This window comes from Neofelis nebulosa, chromosome 1 (assembly GCF_028018385.1).
Source record: "Neofelis nebulosa isolate mNeoNeb1 chromosome 1, mNeoNeb1.pri, whole genome shotgun sequence".
Lineage (NCBI taxonomy): Eukaryota > Metazoa > Chordata > Mammalia > Carnivora > Felidae > Neofelis > Neofelis nebulosa.
Genome location: NC_080782.1, coordinates 228,350,029 through 228,373,347, shown reverse-complemented (window position 1 = coordinate 228,373,347; position 23,319 = coordinate 228,350,029). Strand labels below are relative to the sequence as shown.

The 23,319-nt window shown below is 39.0% G+C and overlaps 1 protein-coding gene across 6 annotated transcripts in view; it reads right to left on the bottom strand.

The window, feature by feature from the left end:
* SMAD9 (SMAD family member 9) overlaps nt 1-23,319 on the bottom strand; it is an 81,397-nt gene that overhangs the window by 50,496 nt on the left and 7,582 nt on the right. For 4 of the 6 annotated variants that reach the window (XR_009249568.1, XM_058687181.1, XM_058687192.1 and 1 more), the window contains one exon: nt 20,028-20,217. The exons of the other annotated variants lie outside the window; for them this stretch is intronic. The gene's annotated coding sequence lies outside the window, so the exon portion shown is untranslated. The remainder of the gene's footprint in view (nt 1-20,027; nt 20,218-23,319) is intronic. 6 annotated transcript variants of the gene reach the window in all.

The following is a 23,319-nucleotide window of genomic DNA, read 5'->3' as shown; positions in this document are numbered from 1 at the left end:
CTGTTTCGGATTCTGTATCTCCCTCTCTCTCTGCCCCTCCCCCATTCATGCTCTGTCTCTCTCTGTCTCAAAAAATAAATAAACGTTAAAAAAAAAAATTAGAACGTATGTAAAAATAATTAATATATCTTCATTTGGTTTATTTTGTCTGAAATAACAAGTGTTGATGAGAATGTGATTAACCAAAATTGGTAGGAATAGATGGATTATACACTTCAGAAACACTTAGCCATCATTTTTTAAAGTTGAAATTTGCATATCACAAGATCTAGCCAATTTCACAGCCCAGTATATATCCTAGACTAGTTTTCAATCCTTAGGGAGAAATAATTAATGCAATTTACTTATTTATTTACTGAGTTTATTGGGTCCCTATTAGTAATTTTTTAAAATGTTTATTTACTTTGAGAGAGAGAGAGGAAAGAGAGAGAGCACATACACAAGTTGGGGAGGGATACAGGGAAAGAGGGAGGGAGAGAGAGAGAGAGAGAGAGAGAGGGAGAGAGAGGAACCCAGGCAGGCTCCACGCTGTCAGCACAGAGCCCAACTTGGGACTGATGTTACCCTGAGCCGAAATCAAGAGTCAGACATTTGACTGAGCCACCCAGACGCCCCCACATATTCTTTTTTATACACATATATCACATATTCTTTTGAAAGTATTAACTATTACATCATGAAATGTTTTAATCAATTTAAAACAAAATCTCAGAGGACATGTATAACATGTTCCCTCTTGTTAATTAACAATGATATCTCTCAGCAGAACAAAATTTAAGAACCAAAGTCGAATCAAAGATTAAGAAAAAGAGGGGTGGGGCGCCTGGGTGGCTCAGTTGGTTGGGCATCTGATTTCAGGTCAGGTCATGATCTCGACGTTCGTGACTTTGAGCCCCGCATCAGGTTCTCTGCTGTCAGCGCAGAGCCCACTTAGGATCCTCTGTCCCCCTCTCTCTCTACTTCTCCCGCACTCACACACGTGCTCTTTCTCTCAAAAATAAACATTTTAAAAAAAGGTTTAAAAAAAAAAAGCAAAAACAGGGAGGGGTGCCTGGGTGGCTCAGTTGGTTAAGCATCTGAGTCTTGATTTCACTTCAGGTCATGATCTCACAATGCTCTGTGTGGGGCTCTGTACTGGGTGTAGAGCCTGCTTAAGATTCTCTCTTTCTGTCTCCTTCTGCCCAACTTGTTGAGTGGGCACTCATTCTCTCTGACTCAAGAAGAAAAAAAAGAAGGAAGGAAGGAAAGAAAGAAAGAAAGAAAGAAAGAAAGAAAGAAAGAAAGAAAGAAAGAAAGAAAGAAAGAAAGAAAAAGATTAAGAAAAAGGTTCTAATCTATAATCAGAAGGGCCTCAAAACAATGAAAAAAAAGATTAAGAAGAAGCATTTCTTTTTTTTTTTTTATTTAAAAAAAAAAATTTTTTTAACGTTTATTTATTTTTGAGACAGAGAGAGACAGAGCACGAACGGGGGAGGGTCAGAGAGAGAGGGAGACACAGAATCTGAAACAGGCTCCAGGCTCTGAGCAGTCAGCACAGAGCCCGACGCGGGGCTCAAACTCACATACCGCGAGATCGTGACCTGAGCTGAAGTCGGACGCTTAACCGACTGAGCCACCCAGGCGCCCCAAGAAGAAGCATTTCTTAAGCATCCACTAAACACAAGTTATAAACTTACAAGCAACACATGGAACACTGAGTGAGCATCTAAGAGTTAATTATTTGTTATAGCCCTCCCTGGTCCTGTGTCTTCATTCGCGCCTTTTCGACTTCCTGACCTCAATCTCCCCTCTTTGAAGTTCAGTGCCCTCCACAGAACCCTCCTGATCCCCTACCTGAATGTGATCTCTACAACTGTTCATGGTGCACTATACCTCCCATATGTCACTTACCCCGTGTGGCCTCACACTGATTCAGGTCCTAGCAGAGAACTTCACCTCCTCTGAGGCTGTGGTCCCTTTTCACCTCTGCGTGAAGTCTCCCTGGAAATCTTGAGCCAACCCATTAAAAAGATGGCAGTGCTCTAAGCCCCTGATACATTTACTACCCCATGAATCTCCTTGGCTGTGATTTATGATTGCTCTGTTTATGTCAATCTCTCTTTCACATTCGTGGCAATGATGGCTGCCTGTTTTCTCTCCATGATCTGGTAGTGAGGGACTCCAAACTGCCTAGCTGCCACCCACCCCATCTCCTGCAGTCCGTTTCAGCCAGCACTTGTTGGCATTAGGCCAGATTAACCAGCTAGATCCCTCTACTGCTCCATCAACCTGAAGTCCTCAAATCCATGCCCTCCTCAGTTTCCCAGGTCATCCTTTGTCCAATGAGTCCCAATGCTCTACATCCATATATGTATCAACTATTCCTCTACTGTAAACAGTATTGTAATTTTCTGGATATATACCCCTTACTAAAATGGGAAGTCCCATGAATCTCCATATCTCTTGAGGGTCTAACACAGATTTCTCAATCTCAGCACTACGGCATTTTTTCCCCTTTGATTTTAACAACAATTTGTGTGGCGGCTGTCCTGTCTATTATAGGATGGTTAGCAGCATCCCCGGCCTCTATCCACTATATGTCAGTAGCACACCCCGTGCAAGTTGTGACAACCTAAAAATGTCACCAGATATTGTCAAGTGTCCCCTGGGGGGGTAAAAATCGCACTCTGTGTCAACATCACCACTGGTTTAACATCAATCATAATTCTGTTCAATAGTCACGAGATCTTGAAAAATTTGTATTTTGATTATTGTTGAATAAAAATGAAATAGAATTCCAGAGGAAGATGTGTTTACCATGAATTTAAATAACCAGAGGAACCAGGTGCCTACGTGGCTCAGTCAGTTGAGTGACCAACTTTGGCTCAGGTCACGATCTCACAGCTTGTGAGTTGGAGCCCCTCATCGGGCTCTGTGCTGGCAGCTCAGAGCCTGGAGCCTGCTTCACATTCTGTATCTCCCTCTCTCTCTGCCCCTCCCCCACTCATACTCTGTCTCTCTCCCTCTCTCAAAAATAGACATTAAAATTTTTTTTAGTTTATAAAAAAAAGAATAAAGAATAAAGTGCTTTATTTTTGTTAAGTTATCCTAGGAAATGTTACCCTGTGTGGTTGTTTTTGCTGAAGATAATAGAAGGATTTGGATATTGGTTTCTGTACTCCACTTGAAAGAAATAGCATTTTCCTGGGCAGCTTGAAACTTTGTGATTTAGTGTTACTTTAAACCACCTTAGCAAAAACCAAAGGGCTCAGATAGGAGTTTTTGTCATGGAAAGAGAAGAATCACAGTTCTGTCTATATCAAAGAGTAATGCAGTTACAAAATAGATCTGAAATGATTTGTTTTTAAGTTGAAAAATATAAAAAAGAGAAAATTAACCTCTCCCTCATTCTCTCATTCCAGTCCTACCCACCCTGTTACCAATCCTGTGGACTGTTTACTTTCTAAACATATTTCAAAACCATTTCTTCCTCTCCATCCTGCTCACTTCCCTCCATCCCTCCCAAACCTCTTCTCCAACTCGCCAAGTTTCTAACACACATCTCGACTAACATTCTCACTTAAAAGATGTACCGAACTCCCTATAGCGTGTTTGCAAACGCTAAGAATTTCCCATCTTCTCTGATCTTCTCTGCCCTGTCCAGCCTTTCCTTCTTTCCTTCTTTCCTTCCTTCCTTCCTTCCTTCCTTCCTTCCTTCCTTCCTTCCTTCCTTCCTTCCTTCCTCCCTCCCTCCCTCCCTCCCTCCCTCCCTCCCTCCCTCCCTTCCTTCCTTCCTTCCTTCCTTCCTTCCTTCCTTCCTTCCTTCTTTAATTGGGATAGAAAGGGGGTTTTCTCACCTTGATTTAAAAAATAATATGTGGGGCGCCTGGGTGGCTCAGTCAGTTGAGAGTCTGACTTCAGCTCAGGTCATGATCTCGTGGTGTGTGAGTTCGAGCCCCGCATCGGGCTCTGTGCTGACAGCTCAGAGTCTGGAGCCTGCTTCAGATTCTGTGTCTGCCTCTCTCTCTGCCCCTCCCCTGCTCATGCTCTGTCTCTCTCTCTCTCTGTCTCAAAAATAAATAAAAACATTAAAAAAATTTAAAAAAAAATTTGTGTTCATGAAAAAAACACACCTGAATATGAAAACAGACAGCTCAAATAATCACTGTCTACCCACACAGAGATAATCATCCCTGTTAACATTGTTGTGGATTTTTAAACCTTTTTTTATAAATAAACATATTTTAAAATAGCATTAGTTCATAGATATGTCTTATATTCTTCCTATTTCAATGAATGATATTTTCATGTTATTAAATATTTTATTTTTAAAGTTCTGTGGTAGAGTAATATTCAATTTTTAATTTTAATTCTAAGTTGCATTTTTACTTCACTTGCGGTACTCTCTTGTGCCATAGTTTGAAACAAAACAAAACAAAACAAAACAAAACAAAACAAAACAAAACCAACCAGATTTAGAGCACTCTCTGTACAGATTTTACAAGCTGGTTTTCTACAGTTCAAGAGTAATTGCTAAAACAAAACTAAAAACAAGACCTAGTTGCATTTTGCCTCTAGTCATATGTAAATCAGTCAAGTCACTTTACAGTTCTAATTACATACGTTCCACATCAAGTTATTACTCCTCCAAAAATTAAAACATTATAGATAAGGTTAAATTTTATCTGATCATCAACCACAATCCCCAAATCCTCATGTACTTCTTCCTATGATTACTGTTACAAGTTTGAGCTTATTTTTAGGTATTTTACTCTGCATGTTCATCCATAGATAGATCCTTACAAAAAATTATAGTATTAGTCTGTATTTTTTAAATTATTTAATCAGAGGTGTCTGGATGGCTCAGTCATTTGAGCGTCAGACTCTTGATTTTGGTTCAGGTCATGATCCTTGGATCATGGTTGGAGCCCCAAGTCAGGCTCTGCACTGGGCACGGAGCCTGCTTAGGACTCCGTCTCTCTCTCTCTCTCTCTCTCTCACTTTCTCCCCCTCTACCTCTCTCCCTAACTCACATGCTCTCTCGCTCTAATATAATATAAAAAATAAAAATATTTTATCATTTTGCAACTTGCTTAAGGTTATTTTCTATGTTAGTATAGTATAAATCTCCTTCATTCTTTTTAACTGCTGCATAGTATTCTATGTTATGACAAAGCCCTTTTCTGCTTAAGTTCAGCCTGCCATTCAAATGAGTCTACCACAAAGCAAGAAATTTAAAATATATTCATGTCTGTCTGTTTTAAATCTGGCATCAACTTAAGGAATGTGGGATATCTTGAGAAGTTCCAAAATATTTTTTTCCTAAATACTAAAAAAATGCAGAATTTGATAACCTGTTTTGATAACCTAACAGAATATCTATTTTTTTAATTTCTTTTTTAAAATTTTTAATAAATGATAACAAAATAAAGCTAATATGTGATTGGTAAAAAACGGTATACTACAACTCATTTTCAGTTATAATTGTTCAGTTCACATAGAGCCTAAATTACAAAGAGGTATTTATCCAAAGTTCATTAGCGGGAACATCTGGGGGTGATATAAATGTCCTAGGTCTTAATAAGAGTGTGGGTTACACAGATGTATACAACATAATTAATTTTTGATCTACAGAGAAAGAAATTGAATATTTGAATTGCCTTATCTCTGTTAAACTAAAATTCACAACTAAAAACTTTCCCTGGAAGAGACCACTTAGAAACATAGATATAAATATCCTTCACAAAATATAAGCAAATAACCTCCAGCAGTATTAAACTAAAATTCACAACTAAAAACTTTCCCTGGAAGAGACCACTTAGAAACATAGATATAAATATCCTTCACAAAATATAAGCAAATAACCTCCAGCAGTATTAAAAAGATTAATACCCATGTCCAAGTAGGATTTAACACAGAAATCCAAGATTGGCATTACATTTGAAAACAAATCAACATACTTCACCATATAAACAGAATAAAGGAAAAATACCATATTATTATCTTAATAAATGCTGAAAAACCATTTGACAAGTCACTACCCATCCATGAGTTTTAAAAAAATTATTAACTCCCAGCAAACTAGGAATAGAAGGAAATTTCCATAGTCTTTAAAGGACAGCCACAATAGCCTATACCTAACATCATAATTAGTGGTGAAACATCAAGTACTTTTCACTAAGATTGGAAACAAAGCAAGAAAATCCACCCACACAACTTCTATTCATCATTGTCCTGGTTAGTGCAATATAGCAAGAGGGAGAAAACAGGCATAATGCTTAGAAAAGAAGATGTAAAACTGTTTATATTCAAAACAACAGAAATAACAACAAAGAAAATCCTACTGAATCTATTTTTTAAAAATTGAAACTAGTGAATTTAGCAAGTGGAAGGATAAAAGGTAAATGTGCAAAACCAATTCTATTCCTACTAAGTTGCAGCGAACAAGTGGAAAATGAAGTAAGTAAAAGCATTTACAATACTTTCAAACCCCCCGAAATAAACTTAGGAATAAATTTAATTTAAAAAATGGGCAAGAACTCTATAATGAAAACTGCAAAACACTGCAGAAAGAAATTAAGTGAAGAGTTATATCAGGTTTATGAATTTATAGGCTCAAAACTGTTAGGATTTCAGTTCTCCCCAAATAAATCTGTAGACACTGTGCCATTTTGACAGGATTCGCAGTAGTATTTTTTTGTATAACTTGACTTGGTGATTTTGAAATCTATATGAAAAAGTAAAGATTTTAAAATATAAAAAAATCTTGACTCTTGGGACTAAGGGAGTAGGAAGAGTCCAGATTTTGGGCACATAGGTGATGGTATGTCATTCATTAAAATGGCAAATTCAGGAGAATTGAAGTCAGGGGTTGAATAGATGGCAATGAAGTCTATTTTGGATATACTGGGTTTCAAGTGGTATGGTGGGTAGACGTTCAGGAGAAGCACTGTATCAAAGTGGAATTCAGTAGGCAGTTAGGTACAGGATCTGGAGCTCAGACGACAGGGCTGAAGCAAAGGGATTTAGTCCCAAGTTTATCAGCATCTTTAAGTGGGAAAGGAAATGACAGTGTGGGTGAAACTGTGTCGTATGGAAAAAGCAGAGCCAGAACAACACTTCCTTATATTATTATAATGGCCTTCGAACTGGTCTTCCTGTTTGTGCACTTGCTCCTCGTCTGTTCTTAACACAGGTCTGGTCGACCCTATTAAGACAAATCAATTTCATGATCCTTCTCTGCTCAAAACTCTCCAAAGGTTTTATTCACTCCAAATAAAAGTCTCTGCAGTGGTCTACAAGGCTCTGCAGTACTATATACTCAACCCTGGTGGCACGTTTGAATGACCCTTCTTGAGCATCCACTTCCCCGATCTCTCTTCCTTCTACTGTCCCCTTTGCTTTCTCTACTTCTGCCACAACTGCCTCCTTCCTTTGCCTTGAACATGCCAGGCATGTAACTACCCCAGAGCATTTCTGTTTCTGTAGTGTTCTTCCATCAGGTATGTGCGTGGCCGTCTCCCTCACCCATCCCCTTCAGAAATTTACTCCTGTCATCTCAGCAAAGCCTTACTTGCCTTATTTATTTATTTATTTATTTATTTATTTACTGTATCTATTTATTTATAATTTTTTATTTGCTTAATTTTTAATTCCAGGATAATTAACATACAATTTTATATTAGTTTCAGGTGTACAATATAATGATTCAACAATTCTATTCATGACTCATTGCTTATCAAGATAAGTGTACTCTTTTTAAGTTTTTATTTTAATTCTAGTTAGTTAACATACAGGGCTATGTTACTCTCCTTTATTTTATTTTTTTTATTTTTATTTAAAAAAATTTTCTTTTAACGTTTATTTATTTTTGAGACAGAGCGAGACAGAGCATGAACGGGGGAGGGTCAGAGAGAGAGGGAGACACAGAATCTGAAACAGGCTCCAGGTTCTGAGCCGTCAGCACAGAGCCCGATGCGGGGCTTGAACTCACAGACCGCGAGATCATGACCTGAGCCGAAGTAAGTCGGACGCTTAACCGGCTGAGCCACCCAGGTGCCCCTACTCTCCTTTATTTTAAATTGAAGCCCTCTCTCATCTTCCTATCACCCTTTTCTGTTTTATTTCCCCCTCAGCAAACTTATGATTAACACACCACATACTTTACCTGTTCTTACAAATTTTGTTAAGGTGAAGATCACATTACATAAAACTATTCTTTTTTTTTTTTTTAATTTTAGAGAGAGAACTCGTGAGCAGGGGTGAAGGGCAGAGGGGCAGAGAGGGAGAAAGAGAGTAGCTCCATGTTTAGTGTGGAGCCCAATGTGGGGCTCAATCCCACGACCCTGAGATCATGACCTGAGCCCAAATCAAGAGTTGGACGCTCAACTAAGCCACCCAGACACCCCAAAGTCATTCATTTTCAAGTGAACAATTCAGTGGCATTTAGTACATTTGCTATGCTGTGCAACCACTACCAGTATTTAGTACCAAAACATTACCACCCCTCCAAAATAAAACCCCAAACCTATTAAGCAATTTGTCCTTATTTCCAGCTCTTGCCCCCTACCCAGGTGCCTGGCCCTGATGACATCCTATTTGCATTCTATCTCTCTAGATTTACCTATTTTGCATATTGCATATAAATGGAATCATACAATACCTGGCCTTTTGTCTGGCTTCTTTCACTTGACAAAATGTTTTCGAAGTTCACCCACAAGGTAGTACATATCAGTATTTCATTCCTTTTTATGGCTAATATTTTTTCATTGAGAGAGAGGGAGAGAGAGGGAGAGAGAGAGTGTGTGTGTGTGTACACACATATATAACAATTTGCTCATAAATTCAACCATTAATTAACTTTTGAATTGTTTCTACTTCTGAGCTATTATAAATAGTGCTGCTATGAACATTTGTGTGCAAGTATTTGTTTGAGCCTCTGTTCTCAAATCTTCTGGGTATATACCTAGGAGTGGAATTGCTGGATCATATGGGCATGATCTCATGGCTCAAGTGAGTTTGAGCCCCATGTCAGACTCTGCTGGCAGCTTAGGGCCTGGAGCCTGCTCTGGATTGTGTCTCCCTCTCTCTCCGCCCCTCCCCCACTCACGCTCTGCCTCTCTCTTTCTCAAAAATAAATAAATATTAAAAAAAAATATGTATTCCAATTTCTCCAAATCTTCACTAACACGGGTTGTTTTCTATTTTTTGTTTATTTATTACAGCCACCTTGGTAGGTGGAAAGTGGTATCTCATTGTGTTTTGATTTCCATTTCCCTAACACTTAATGCGATTAAGCATCTTTTCACATGTTTATTGGCCATTTGTACTTCCTCTTCAGAGAAATGTTGGCTCAAATACTTTACCCATCTCTAAATTGTGCTGGTTTTTTTACGTTGCATTGTTTTCTTTAAATATTTTTTTAAGTTATTTATTTTTGAAAGTGAGAGCGAGTGGGGGAGGGGCAGAGAGAGAAGAAGACAGAGAATCACAAACAGGCTCTGTAGTGTCAGGGTGAAGCCTGATGTGGGGCTTGAACTCATGAACCGTGAGATCATGAGATCACGACCCTAGCTGAAACCAAGAGTCAGATGCTTAACGGGCTGAGCCACCCAGGTGTCCCTGCATTATTTTCTTTAAAGTTTATTTATTTTGAAAGAGAGAAAAGTAGAGACAGAGCTCATGCACATGTGTTAAGCGGGTTGAGTGCAGAGACAGAGAGAGAATCCCAAGCAGGTTCCATGCTGTCAGTGCAGAGACTGATGTGGGGTTTGATATCATGAACTGTGAGATCATGGCTGAGCCAAAATCAAGAGTTGGATGGTTAAGTGACTGGGCCACCAGGTGTTTCTTATGTTGCATTATAAGAGGGTTTTTTTTTTTCTTAATATATTGTGGATAAAGAGATATATGATTTGCAAATATTTTCCCCCTTCTGCAGGTTGCCTTTTTGCTCTCATGATAATGCTCCTTGATGCACAAAAGATTTTAATTTTGATAATGTCCAACTTATTTACTTTTTCTTCTGATACATATGCTTTTGGTATCATATTTAAGAATCCATTGCCAAATCCAAGCTCATTAAGATTTACCCCTATGTTTTCGTCAAAGAGTTTTATGGTTTTAGCTCTTATAGTTAGGTCATTGATCATTTTCAGTTAATTTTTATACATTACCTGAGGTATGAGGTAGGGGTCCAACTTCACTGTTTTTCATGTGGCTATCCAGTTGTCCCAGAACCATCTGTTGGACACTATTCTTTCTCTGTTGAATGTTTTTATTTTTTATTTTATTTTTGTAATGTTTATTTATTTTTGAGAGAGAGAGACAGAGTGTGAGCAAGGGAGGGGCAGAGAGAGAGGGAGACACAGAATCTGAAGCAGGCTCCAGGCTCTGAGCTGTCAACACAGAGCACGACACAGGGCTCAGATTCACAGACCACGAGATCATGATCGGAGCCGAAGTCAGACACTTAACTGAATGAGCCACCCAGGTGCCCCTCTAGTGAATGGTTTTAACACCTTTGTCAAAAATCAATTGGCCACAGATGCTCAGGTGTATTTCTGGACTGTCAATTCTATTCCATTGATCTTTGTGTCTATCCTTTGCCAATTCCACAGTTTGTTTTTTTTTTATAATCTTTTTTTTTTTAATTTTTTTTAATGTTTATTTATTTTTGAGACAGAGAGACAGAGCATGAATGGGGGAGGGCAGAGAGAGAGGGAGACACAGAATCGGAAGCAGGCTCCAGGCTCTGAGCCATTAGCCCAGAGCCCGACGCGGGGCTCGAACTCATGGACTGCGAGATCGTGACCTGAGCTGAAGTCAGACACTTAACCGACTGAGCCACCCAGGCGCCCCACCAATTCCACAGTTTTGATTACTGTATCTTTCTAGGATATTTCAGACTGGGAAGTGTGAGCCTTCCAACTTTGTTCTCCCTTTTCAAGATTGCTTTGTATTTTACTTATTTTTATTATTTATTGTCTCTTTTTCCTCCCCACAACATTGACTGTATTAGGATGTGAATTTTTTGACCATTTTGTTCACTGCTGTACCCCAGCACACAAAATAGAGCCTAGCTTGTTTAATATTTACTAAATGAATGAATGGGCTCACAGAGTCATTCACAGCTCCCAGAAAGTAATGGGGGTGGGAGGAGAAGAGGAAAGGAAGAGAAAACTATGGTTGAGAAACTCCTGTCAAAGAACAGTTGAAATGGCAAGAAGGAGGGGCAATTTAAGGTCTCAGGCTCCAGTGTCAAGGGACCCTTTCAAAACCATATTGCCAGGAGGGCATGCGCAGCAGAAGCCATTCTGGTGTGTGAGTCAGTCTTTAGTAATTGAAATGTACTAAGACTAAAAACCATTTAGTTACTAGCACGTTGAACATTTTATGTTTTTCAAAAACAAAACATCAGATGAGATGAAACAGAATGAATAACAGTGAATTATTTTCTGTGAACTGAAAGGGCAAATAGCTTTTGCATCTTATCTTAAGAGTCTCCATGGCTTTTAGCATATGTAAATAATTATTCTTGATAAGTTAATTAATTTTACAATCATATCACACAACATCCCCTGCAATGTAAAAGTACCATACTGACCTTTTAAAAAAAATTCTGAACAAAATCTTAAATAAATACACCTATCGCATTTAGTCAAATTAAATAACTGGGTAGTGACATCAGCAAGTCTGAACACTATTGTTTCTAGTGGGACAGAAGCCAGTGAAGAAATAGCAGAGCTAAAGTACATGTAGGGCAGTTTAAGATAGATACATTGGCAAATTTTCTTTGGTGTTCATTACTTTCTTTTTCAATTTGCAAAATGTTTAAAATGTAAATACTTAAGGAAGGATGAAGGGTATCACTCCTGTTGAATATATACTACATAAACTGCCACGGATTAATTGTATTTTTCTTACATAATAGCAAATAGTGCTCCCATGAGATTAAGCAACATATTGCCACCCCACAAATAAAGCCATATGGTTCCATCTGTTTCCAGGTTCCATTACAGTACGCCTACGGGTTAATAAAGAAACTGTTAACCACAGGATGCAAATATGCCTCTTATTTAATTTTTCAAAATCAACAAAGTGTTAATGATATAATTTGGCAGAGTTTGACTTATTACGGGAGTTAGATATGCACGTCCTAATCCTCTTGCACTGAGGATGATTTAACACGGTATGTGAAATAAATAAACTAGCGCTAAAATCGCATAGCTCTGGGATTTGCCAGGTGCTAATTGCTGTACTGAAGCCTGCAGGAAAATGCACAATTGCCCCGTGTAGTCGTCCTAGGTATAATTATGGTCTGAGAGTTTTATTCCCTGGACAGAGGTGACAGCCTGGAGAGAGCTTTGCATGAACTTGGTCTTCATCTTAGGATCTATAAAAAAGACCACGGGCAGTTCACCACCTCCCCTGCAAAGGCCACCACAGGAGGGGAAACTGCTATTTATCCTTCAAGTGCAGCTCAGGTATCGTAGATAGGATTCTCTTCTCAGGCAGTACCTTATACACATTACTATTTTCAGTTTGGATCATAACTTGTTTGTATATATGTCCCTCCTCTATTAAATAACAAAGTCTTTAAGGATGTGACTATCTTGTTCACGTCTGTAGCTCCAATCCTTCACAAAAAATTGGCATTTAATAAATATTTATTACTAATTATGTTAAATGACTATGTTTCCTAGTGCTGGTGCCCAAGAAATAGTAGATGCTTAATAAATTTTAAGTATCAGAAACTGTCTTCCTCTCCTCTACTCAAAATTTCACTTTTTCTCCCCTTTTCATCACCATTCTTCTGTTAGAACACAGGTCAGGCTCTCATCATCCTAGACCAGTGGTTCTCAGTGAGGGAAGAGGGGGTGACCTTGCCCCCCATCAGTCATCTGGCAATGTCTGCAGACATTCTGGGTTGCCAGAAGCGGGCCAGAGGGAGCGGGCCTCAGTGGCATCTAGTGCATAGAGGCCAAGGATGCTGCTAAACATCCCACAACTCAGAGAACAGTGTGCACAACAAAGAATTATTTGGGCCCCTGGGTGACTCAGTCGGTTATAAGTGTGTGACTCTGGGTTTCAGCTCAGGTCATGATTTCACAGTTTGTGGGTTCAAGGCCCATGTAGGTAGGGCTCTGTGCTAATAGCACGGAGCCTGCTTGGGATTCTCTCTTTCCCTCTCTCTCTGTCCCTACTCCACTCATATGCTCACTCTCTCTCTCTCAAAATAAATACATAAAGACTTAAAAAAAAAAAAAAAAAAGAATTATCTGGCCCCAAGTGCCAGTAGGTGAGAAACTCTGCCTAGACTTTCATTTCTTAAAAAAATTTTTTTTTGTTTTATTTATTTCTGAGACAGAGAGAGACAGAGCATGAGCAGGGGAGGGGCACAGAGAGAGGGAGACATAGAATCTGAAGCAGGCTCCAGGCTCTGAGCTGTCAGCACAGAGCCCGATGCAGGGCTCGAACTCACAGACCGCGAGATCATGACCTGAGCCGAAGTCGGACGCTCAACCGACTGAGCCACCCAGGCGCCCCTAGACTTTCATTTCTTGAAACTGACTCCTGGTCATTCCCTTCTAATCCTATTCTTTCTCTCTAATCTATTCTTCCTATAAATCTCCTTGTTTGGGATATAATTGACATAAAACATTATATTAGTTTCAGATGTACAGCACAATAATTCAATATTTGTATACACTACAAAATGATCACCACAACAAGTCTAGTTAACATCTGTCACCATTTTTATCTTATGATGTAAACTTTTAAGATCTACTCTCTTAGCAACATTCAAATATACTATATGGTATTATTAACTATACCACCATGCTGTACATTACATCCCATGACTTGTTTATTTTGTAACTCGAAGTTTGTACACCTTTTGACACTCTTCACCTATTTTGCCCACACCCCATCCTAAACCTCTGGCAACCACCTACCTATTCTGTGTACCTATGAGCTTGGTTTTGTTTCTGTTTGTTTGTTTGTTTTTAATTTTTTAATTTATTTTGAGAGAAATCTTGGGCACAAGTGGGAAAGGGGCAGACAGAGAGGGAGAAAGAGAATCCCAAGCAGACTCCATGCTGTCAGCAGAGAGCCTGAAGTGGGCTCAATCTCAGTAACCCTGAGATGAATACCTGAGCCAAAATCAAGAGTTGGATGCTTAATGGACTGAGCCACCCAGGTGCCCCACTGGTTTTTTTTTTTTTAGATTCCACATATAAGCGAGACTAAAAATATTTCTCATTGTTTTTCTGTTCCAAAGGCCTTATACTTTTTGTTTTGTTTTGTTTTTTAATGTTTATTTTTGAGACAGACAGAGCTTGAGCATGGAGGGACAGAGAGAGTGAGGGAGACAGAATCTGAAGCAGGCTCCAGACTCAGAGCTGTCAGCACAAAGCCTGGGGCAGGGCTTGAACTTCTAAACCTTGAGATTATGACCTGAGCAGAAGTTGGATGCTGACCTAACTGAGCCATCCAGGCGCTGGGTCTTACACTTTTTTAAATGTCTTTGTTTTTTGGTTTAGTTGCTGCTGGATTTTCAACACTATCAATATATCAATATGTCAAAAGCAGAACTGGAACCAAGTCTTAAAACTTCCTATTTCTAATTTAGGTGCTTTACAACTCTCTTAACCCAAATGAAAGCTTTTAAATTAGGAGGACACTGAGAAAACAGACTCTGAAGTGATGGCAGCTAATTTTCTTCAGTGATCCAAATTTCTAAACCTACAAAAAGCTAAATGTCCCTTCTAACTTTGTTTGCAGTTGAAATGCTGTTTCACTGACAGTTATATCACACACTGATATATGCCGGCTAGATATCCTCTAATCTAACCATGATTGGCTCAAAATTAATGTGATCTAAGACTGGTTTTAAAAACAAAAGGGTTTTGAAAAACATGTGCTTCCCTTTATTTAGATGACCAAATGTTATGAAATTCCACAGAAGTAACTCTTAAATGTGAAAAATCACATACAGAAGTAGGTGGAAAATCACATACAGAAGTAGGTGGAAATGTTATGACAAAATGTTATGAAATTCCACAGAAGTAACTCTTAAATGTGAAAAATCACATACAGAAGTATGTGAAAAATCACATACAGAAGTAGGTGGAAAATATATATAAATATATATAATGCATATATATAAATACATATATATACATATATAAAAATATATATAATAAATAAATTTTTATAAATAAATTATATATATAATAAAATATATAAAATATAAAAAATATATAATTATCAATTATAATTATAAATATATAAAAATATTAAATATATATAATATATAAATACATATATACACATATATAAGTACATATATATACATATATATAAATACATATATATACATATCCGATAAATGATTCATATCCCAAATAGATAAAGAAATCCTATAACTCAACAACCAAAAGAAGAAACAATACTATTCAAAAGGGGACAAAGCACTTGAATAAGACATTTCTCCAAAGAAGATATATAAATGGCCAACAAGCATATGATTGTATGATAACATCATAACACCAATAGTCATTAGGGAAATGCAAATCAAAACCACAATGAGATACCACTTCACCCTCATTAGGATAGCTATTACAAGTGTTGGCAAGGGTGTGGAAAAAGGAGAATCTTTGTGCATTGTTGGTGAGACTATAAAGTGGTTCAGCCACTGTGGCAAACAGCTTGGAAGCTCTTCAAAAATTAAATGCAGAATTACTAAAATGACCCAGTAATTGCATCCCTAGATGTACACACAAAAGAACTGAAAACAGGTACTCAGGTACTTGTACACCAATATTCACAGAAGTATTATTCACACCAGCCAAAAGGAGAAAAACAACCTAAGTGTCCATCAACAGATGACTGGGTAAACAAAATGTGGTAGATATGCACAATGGAGTATTAGTCAGCCTTAAAAAGGAAAGAAATTCTCATACATGCTACAACATGGATAAAACTTGAAGATGTTACACTAATGAAATGAGCTAGACACAAAAAAGCAAATTTTGGGGTGCCTGGGTGGCTCAGTTGGTTAAGCGTCTGACTCCTGATTTTGGCTTGGGTCATGATCTCGAGGTTCACGGGTTCCAGCCCCGAGTCAGGCTCTGTGCTGGCAGGACAGAGCCTGCTAGAGGTTCCCCATCTCCCTCTCTCTGCTCCTCCCCCACTTGTGCGCACAAGTGTGCTCTTTCTCTCTCAAAACAAGTTTATTTAAACTTAAAAAATAAAAGCAAATTTTGATTCCACTTATATGAGGTAACTAGCATAGGCAAATTCATAAAGACAGGAAATAGAACAGAGGCTACCAGGTACTAGAAGAAAGGGCATGGGAAGTTCTGTTGAATGGGGACACAGTCACAATTTGGGAGGGTGAAAAAGTTCTGGAGAAGGGTGGTAGTGATAGTTGCACAACGTGATGAATTTAATACAACTGAATTGTACACTTAGAAATGGCTAAAGTGGTAAATTTTGTGTGTTTTATCACAATAAAATACAGTGGAAAAAGTCTCACTCCAAATGTTATAATAATTTGCTTCATCACTGTCTTCAAGGGATTTTACAAATAATGTCTCCCACTAACAAAATTTTAGGTTTTTATCTAAATTTGAGATGGAAAATAATGTGCCATTGGTACATGCATGTCTTGAAAGAAATTAGAATCCCTGATAATATAAAATGCTAGGACATCACACACAAAACCCAGGCCCAATTATATAGGATAATCTCCTTTCAACAGCCCATACTCAGTGAAGGACAGGCATAGTTTTGTGCCATCCCCGGCATTTTGCCTGCCTTTCAGATCCTTTCTTCCACTTAATGCTGATTCATGTAAACATATCAATTTTCTCTGATGGTTGTAGCATAGGGGAGAAAGTACTGTTTTAAAAATATCATTTGTTTCTACACTAAGAAAAAGGTGAAAATACAGAACAATGTCCAGAAAGATTATTTTTTTAATGAGATCTATTTTCTATCCTAGAACCAACCAATGGCAATTTTACGTATTATCGATCAATATTTTTGAGCTTTATTTTCTTGGAATCAGCTATTTTTACAATACAAACTATAAGATTCCTTCAGTCAAAGCAAATAATTACATTCAAAAAACATCCATAGATTCAACAACTGTGAGCATTCTGAAAGAAAGCAGAAATAGAAGTCTTTTCATGCACGAACACATCTGATATTTATTCTATATGTTTATATATGTTTATTTATTTTTGAGAGAGAGAGACAGAGAGAGAGAATCCCAAGCAGGCTTCACACTGTCAGCACAAGCCCAACACGAGCCATGAGATCATGACCTGAGCCAAGATCAAGAGTTAGACACTCGACTGAGCCACTCAGGCACCCCCACATCTGATATTTGAAGTTGTATTAAAATCTACTAATACTCCAGAATCTCTGTGTGTTCAAATCCATTAGAAGGTCCACAGAATTTGAAATTCACTCTTTCATAAAACTGATTTTATGACCCCTCCTTAATAGGAATGTAATAGAACCTACTACCTGAAAATGTTACTGGATTAATAAATTTACCCTATAATACACAACTAAGTACCAGAATATTTGAAGTTAATCTTTGTCAACAGTTGTGGATTTGGGTAAACTGTGGCCCAAACTACATAATGACTGCCTGAGTCTCATCCAATAAAATCCCACAAATATATCAAAACCCCCACGTGCATAAAGTATACACACAATCTCATTTTAAAACAGAACTCCAAAACCAGTTTCATTACTTTTTACATTAGTACTGAATTTCACAAAAGGTCCTGATTAAAAGTGATATGTTTTGCCTACACCAAGACAGGGCTATAATAGGCAGCACTGTGCTCATGACAGGAGGTGCTGAAGTAAACTGGTGTCATTGGGATTTATACTTAATAGGCCACTGGGATAGGCTTGATTTACGTTCACTTAAATCCCTGGGATATGGTCCTCTTGAACACTCATCTAGTTTGATTTTTCAGCTAGAATGTCAATGCTGATTGGCTATGATTTCTTAAGTTTCAGTGGAGATTTAGAATTATTTTTTATTTTTTTCTTTCTCTTAAGTTTATTTATTTTGAGAGGGAAAGAGAGAGAGAGAGAGAGAGAGAGAGAGAGAGAGAAGGGGCAGAGAGAGAAGGAGGAAAAGAGAATCCCAAGCAGGCTCTGCACCATCTGCACAGAGTCCAATATGGGGCTTGAACTCATGAACCGTGAGATCATGACCTGAGCCAAAATCAGAAGCCCGACTGACTGAGCTACCCAGGCGCCCATGGAATTGTTTTTTGTTTGTTTGTTTTTTTAATAAAAAGACAGGATACATTTTTTACTGTTTCTTGCTACCACCTTTGGAGACAGAATTATTATTCTATTGCCTATTTGATATTTTATAGTGAAAGGGAAGAAGAACAGGCAATAAAGCAGCAAAGAGAGGATCTAACAAATACACCTAAGCGTTTGGGCCACTTTTAAGGTAGACTTAAAATGTTACACATTTTTTTTCCACGTGCTATTCTGAATAGTAAGAGCATGACTGAACATTTTAACGGTAAGCAACTCATAAGACTGTCGTCAGAGAATGTCAAAACAATCTTGGGAAGATTACAGCGTACGTTTCTAGCATTCCACACTCTTCTTTTTTTTTTTTTTTAATTTTTTTTGAATGTTTATTTTTGAAGGAGAGAGAGAGAGACAGAGCAGGATCAGGGGAGGGGCAGAGAGAGAGGGAGACACAGAATCCAAAGTGGGTTCCAGGCTCCGAGCTGTCAGCACAGAGCCTGACGTGGTGCTCAAACTCAGAAACCGTGAGAGATCATGACCTGAGCCAAAGTCAGACGCTTAACCGACTGAGCCACCCAGGCACCCCACCACACTCTCTTCTTTACATCGTCAGCATTTTCTTGGAGAGATGCTATAGACCACCCCACAAGTGTGGTATTTTATTATGTAAGTTTGGAAGGGCCCACAATGTAACTGGTGCCTCCAGGAAAAGATGCAACACGATATAATGAATATTTGGAGGAGGGACGTGGAGGAAGAAGACTTGGAACTGAATGCTAGCTTCCTCACTAATGTGACCTTCAAGTAATCAACCACTTTGATCCTATTTCCTCCTCTGCAAAACTGAAAGAAAAATCACTGCTTTTCATACTGAGAGGATGTGTGCAAAAGCAGTTTGAACACTGTTAACTTAATGCAAAGATACTATTTTTTATTACTAACAAGTGGTTATACTTTTACTTATTCCTCCTACATGCCTCACTGTAGAAGTAAAAGGTGCCAAAAAAAGAAGAAAAGAAAAAAAAAAGTAAAACATATCAGAAAATCATCAGAGACAAAGAAGGAAAAAAGAGGACAAATGTTCACATAAAAAGAAAAAAAAACAGTATCTCAACCATCTCAACATATTAGCGTCTCATTAGGAATCAAAATTATGACATCATTTTCTTCCTAATCAGCATGAAATGCTACAATTCACCCAACAGAGCCGATGGACAGATATTCCTGAGGCCACAATACATACTTTCTACATAACTCCAGGACCAGTCAGAAAGAGGGAAAAGGCAAGAAGATAAATGGACCCCAAGAGAAATGAGATGATCTGTGTATAAAATTTGACTATCCAGCAGTTCCAACTGTACAAAACCTGAGAACTACCAACAAGCAAAAAAGAGCTGTACCTGCCAAAATGGATGTTATCAAGTCTGTACAGAAAAGATCACATAGGACCTATTTGCGACTATTTGCGACTTAGGTTAAACAAGCGGGTTTACAGGATTTCGAAGTTTACAGCAAATCAGAACAGCCAACTGGGAGACAGATGAGGAATGCCACCAGCAGGTACGTGACAGCAAAGTGAAATCAAAGCTGGTGGCTTGGCCCCCAGGAAAGGGACCAAAACAAGCCAAACAAAACAAAACAACGAAAAAGCTCCTGAAAAGCAGACACCAGTTCTGAAAAGCACAAGAGTTTGAGGTCGCTGCATCTGGGAACTACCAGCCCTTCTTTCCAGCTCCAGAATTGCTTACCATGCAGTTCTTCAAAATTCTGGAGACCACAGAGAGTCTCCAACACAGCAGCAAGAGAGTGGCAGGACGGACTTGGACACCAGGAGAATGGCAAAGCACTAGGCTTCGTCCCTCTGCAGATTGCCACCTTCCAATAAGCAGCCCGTTTTCATTCAGCTTTACTTAATGAGGCTTCTTTGATCTAAGGGCCCTGTTGGTTTAAAAAAAAAAAAAATTTTTTTTTAATTAAAAATTACCACCACTGACTTCCATACTCCAAGATCCTTAAATGCAGTATGTTCCAATGTAGTAATGGAATCTAGGCCAGGAGTTGGGGAGACGGACGGATGAACAGGTGGAGCAGAGATAACTTTTAGGGCAGTAAAACTCTTCTGTATGATATCGCAATGGCTATTATTTGCACATTATACATTTGCACAAACCCATAGAATGTACAACACCCCATGGACTTTGGGTGATAATGATGTACCAGTGTAGGATCATCAACTGTAACAAATGCACCACTCTGGTGGAGGACATCCATAGTACGGGAGACTGTGCATGTGGCGGGGGGGGCGGTAGGAGGTGTATGGGAACTCTGTACCTTTCACTCAATTTTTCCTGTGAACCTAAAACTGCTCAAAAAATGTTTATTATTTCGTTTAAAAGAGAAAGAAATGGAACCTATTAGCTTTTTAAAAAAAATTTTTTTTTAATGTTTTTATTTATTTTTGAGACAGAGAGAGACAGAGCATGAGCAGGGGAGGGGAAGAGAGAGAGGGAGACACAGAATCCAAAGCAGGCTCCAGGCTCTGAGCTGCCAGCACAGAGCCCGACGCGGGGCTCAAACTCACAGACCGTGAGATCACGACCTGAGCCGAAGTCGGACGCTCAACCGACTGAGCCACCCAGGCGCCCCCCTATTAGCTTTCTTAAAACAGTTTTTCCTCCATATTTTCTGGGAGCACCATGCCCCAACCACTTGCTTAAGCTAGAAACAGACTCAGAACAACCCCATGGAAATGTTATTCATGCTCTTCCTCAATCCCACTTTCCCTAGGTCATCAAATCCCATGGATGGATCCTCCACATATTTCTCAGCTATGCCCCATCCCACATGTCCTCAATGAGTCTACTCTACCCAGGCAGCTGTGTCCTACTGGGCCTCCCCTCATCTGTACACCACCCCCGCCAAGAGCACCCTCCCTGTTGGACCCCTAGCGGCCTGTCCTTCCAAGTCCAGAGCAGATCCCCGCACACTTTTTAGTGACAAATCTTGCACTGAGACTAAAACAGACTAGGACAGTAACTATTTCCAGGGGTTGGAGTTAAAAGTCTTTTATTTCTGCTTTAAACAGTTGGTCTCCAAATTTCTTCCTTTTTAAAAATATTTTAATGTTTATTTGAGAGAGAGTGCTTGTGCAAACACGTCTGTGCAAGTGGGGAATGGCAGAGAGAGAGGGAGAGAGAATCCCAAGCAGGCTCTGAGTTATCAACACAGAGCCCCACCCAGGGCTCGATCTCACAAACCTTGAGATCATAACCTAAACCAAAATCGAGAGTTGGACGCTTCACTCACTGAGCCATGCTATTTTTCTCAAGTCATCTCTATACCCAACGTTGGAGACTGAACTCACAGTCCCGAGATCAAGAGTCAAATGTGCTACCCACTGAACCAGCCAGGCGTCCCGTCTCCAAATTTCTATTATGAGTGTGTATTTATGTATTTTACACGGGGGAGGGTGGAGGGTGGGAAGCAGTATGCTGGGTAAGATTTGATGATTTGAGCATCACTTTCCAACCAGGCTCTTCACAATCTTTCTCCTCAAATGGCATTCCCAGACTCCTCAATCCTCACTCCTTTTGCCCTGCACTGCTTCTCCTCTGCCCTGAGGCCTGTGAGCAGCTACATCCTGGAAACCTCCCCCATGGCCCCAGGCAGCAGCGTTAATGAGCTCTCCACAGCTCTTCTGGGCTTCCACAGCACCTGGCATACACCTTCCCAAAAGCACAGAGGACACTTGCTTCCTTACCGTGGTTATGTGTTTTCCCCAGAGAAGCTCTGCTCTTTCTGAAGGCCACAGGCCATGCTACAGAGTGCTCTGAACTGCCTAACACTAGGTCTGGCACACAATAAACGTTGCACGAATGAAGGTAAAATCCAGTCTCATCGATAACATCAACTACTACATTATGAAGCCCTATATAATTAGTCTAACTTCTGATTCTGAGCCATTGCTTTGCTGATGTAATATAACAAATTCCTTTGACAAGCAAAAGCATATAATGCATTCCCTCCTTCCTGTGCACTTAATAGTCTTTCTACTTAAAGTGCTGTTATAAGAACACTGACCTGTACGTGAATACCTGCAAAGTGTTAAATGGCTATAAATAATACTTTAAGTGTTTTTTTTTTAAATGGTGTATGGGTAATTTTTAAAGTTTCGTTGATGTGTGTATGCTGTGGGAGGTTGAGTTTCCGGGCCAAGGGCTGCTTGAGCTGTGGAGATTAGAAACTGATGGAGAAGAATCACTAATAACCGTGTTATAGATTGCTGTTTGGAGAAACTCAGATTTTTAATTGCCAATAACATGCATGAAGCAGTGGAGATGGTGTGTCAAATACCATCTCCCCAGCTTTGCTTAGTATGAATGTGGCCACTTAGAAGTACCATATCAATTTGTCTTCAATCTCTTTTCAAACGCCCCTTTGATGATGTGATTCTCCTGCTCAAACCCTTCAGTATTTCTCTTTTGACCACAGGTTAAAATGTAATAGTTTTCTTTTGTCTACAGATTAAAATCCAAATGCCTTATCCTTCCTTCCACCTTATTCTACAAAACACCAACATATCTTAGGGAAGAGAAAGGACCGTGGTTGAAGGAAGAAACTAAATGTATCAAGCATCAAGGATGAGCCAGACACCTATTCTAGGTGCTGGCATTTTAAGATAAAACACGGTCTCTTTGCTTTGTGATATTATAGTCTATGGGGGGAGACAGGAATCTAAACATTATTGCCAGGCAGGCTATAGAAGATTATTATTACTGCTATTAAAAGGGTCATGGGTGGCTTCCTCCTAAGGAAGAAAACCAGAGAAGCAAGGTCTCTTCTCCTGAGAGACACAGTAGTACAATTCCAGGCCTAGGGACATCGTCAGCTTCCTTAACTTCTTGCAAGGACTTACGGCAAGAATCTCTATTCCCATTATACCTTGTATTTCACTTTTATTTAGAATCCTAAACTAAATGGGATCATTCTAATTATCCTTCTCAAGGGTGATGCAAAATTCTCAAAGTAAAAATGGAATTC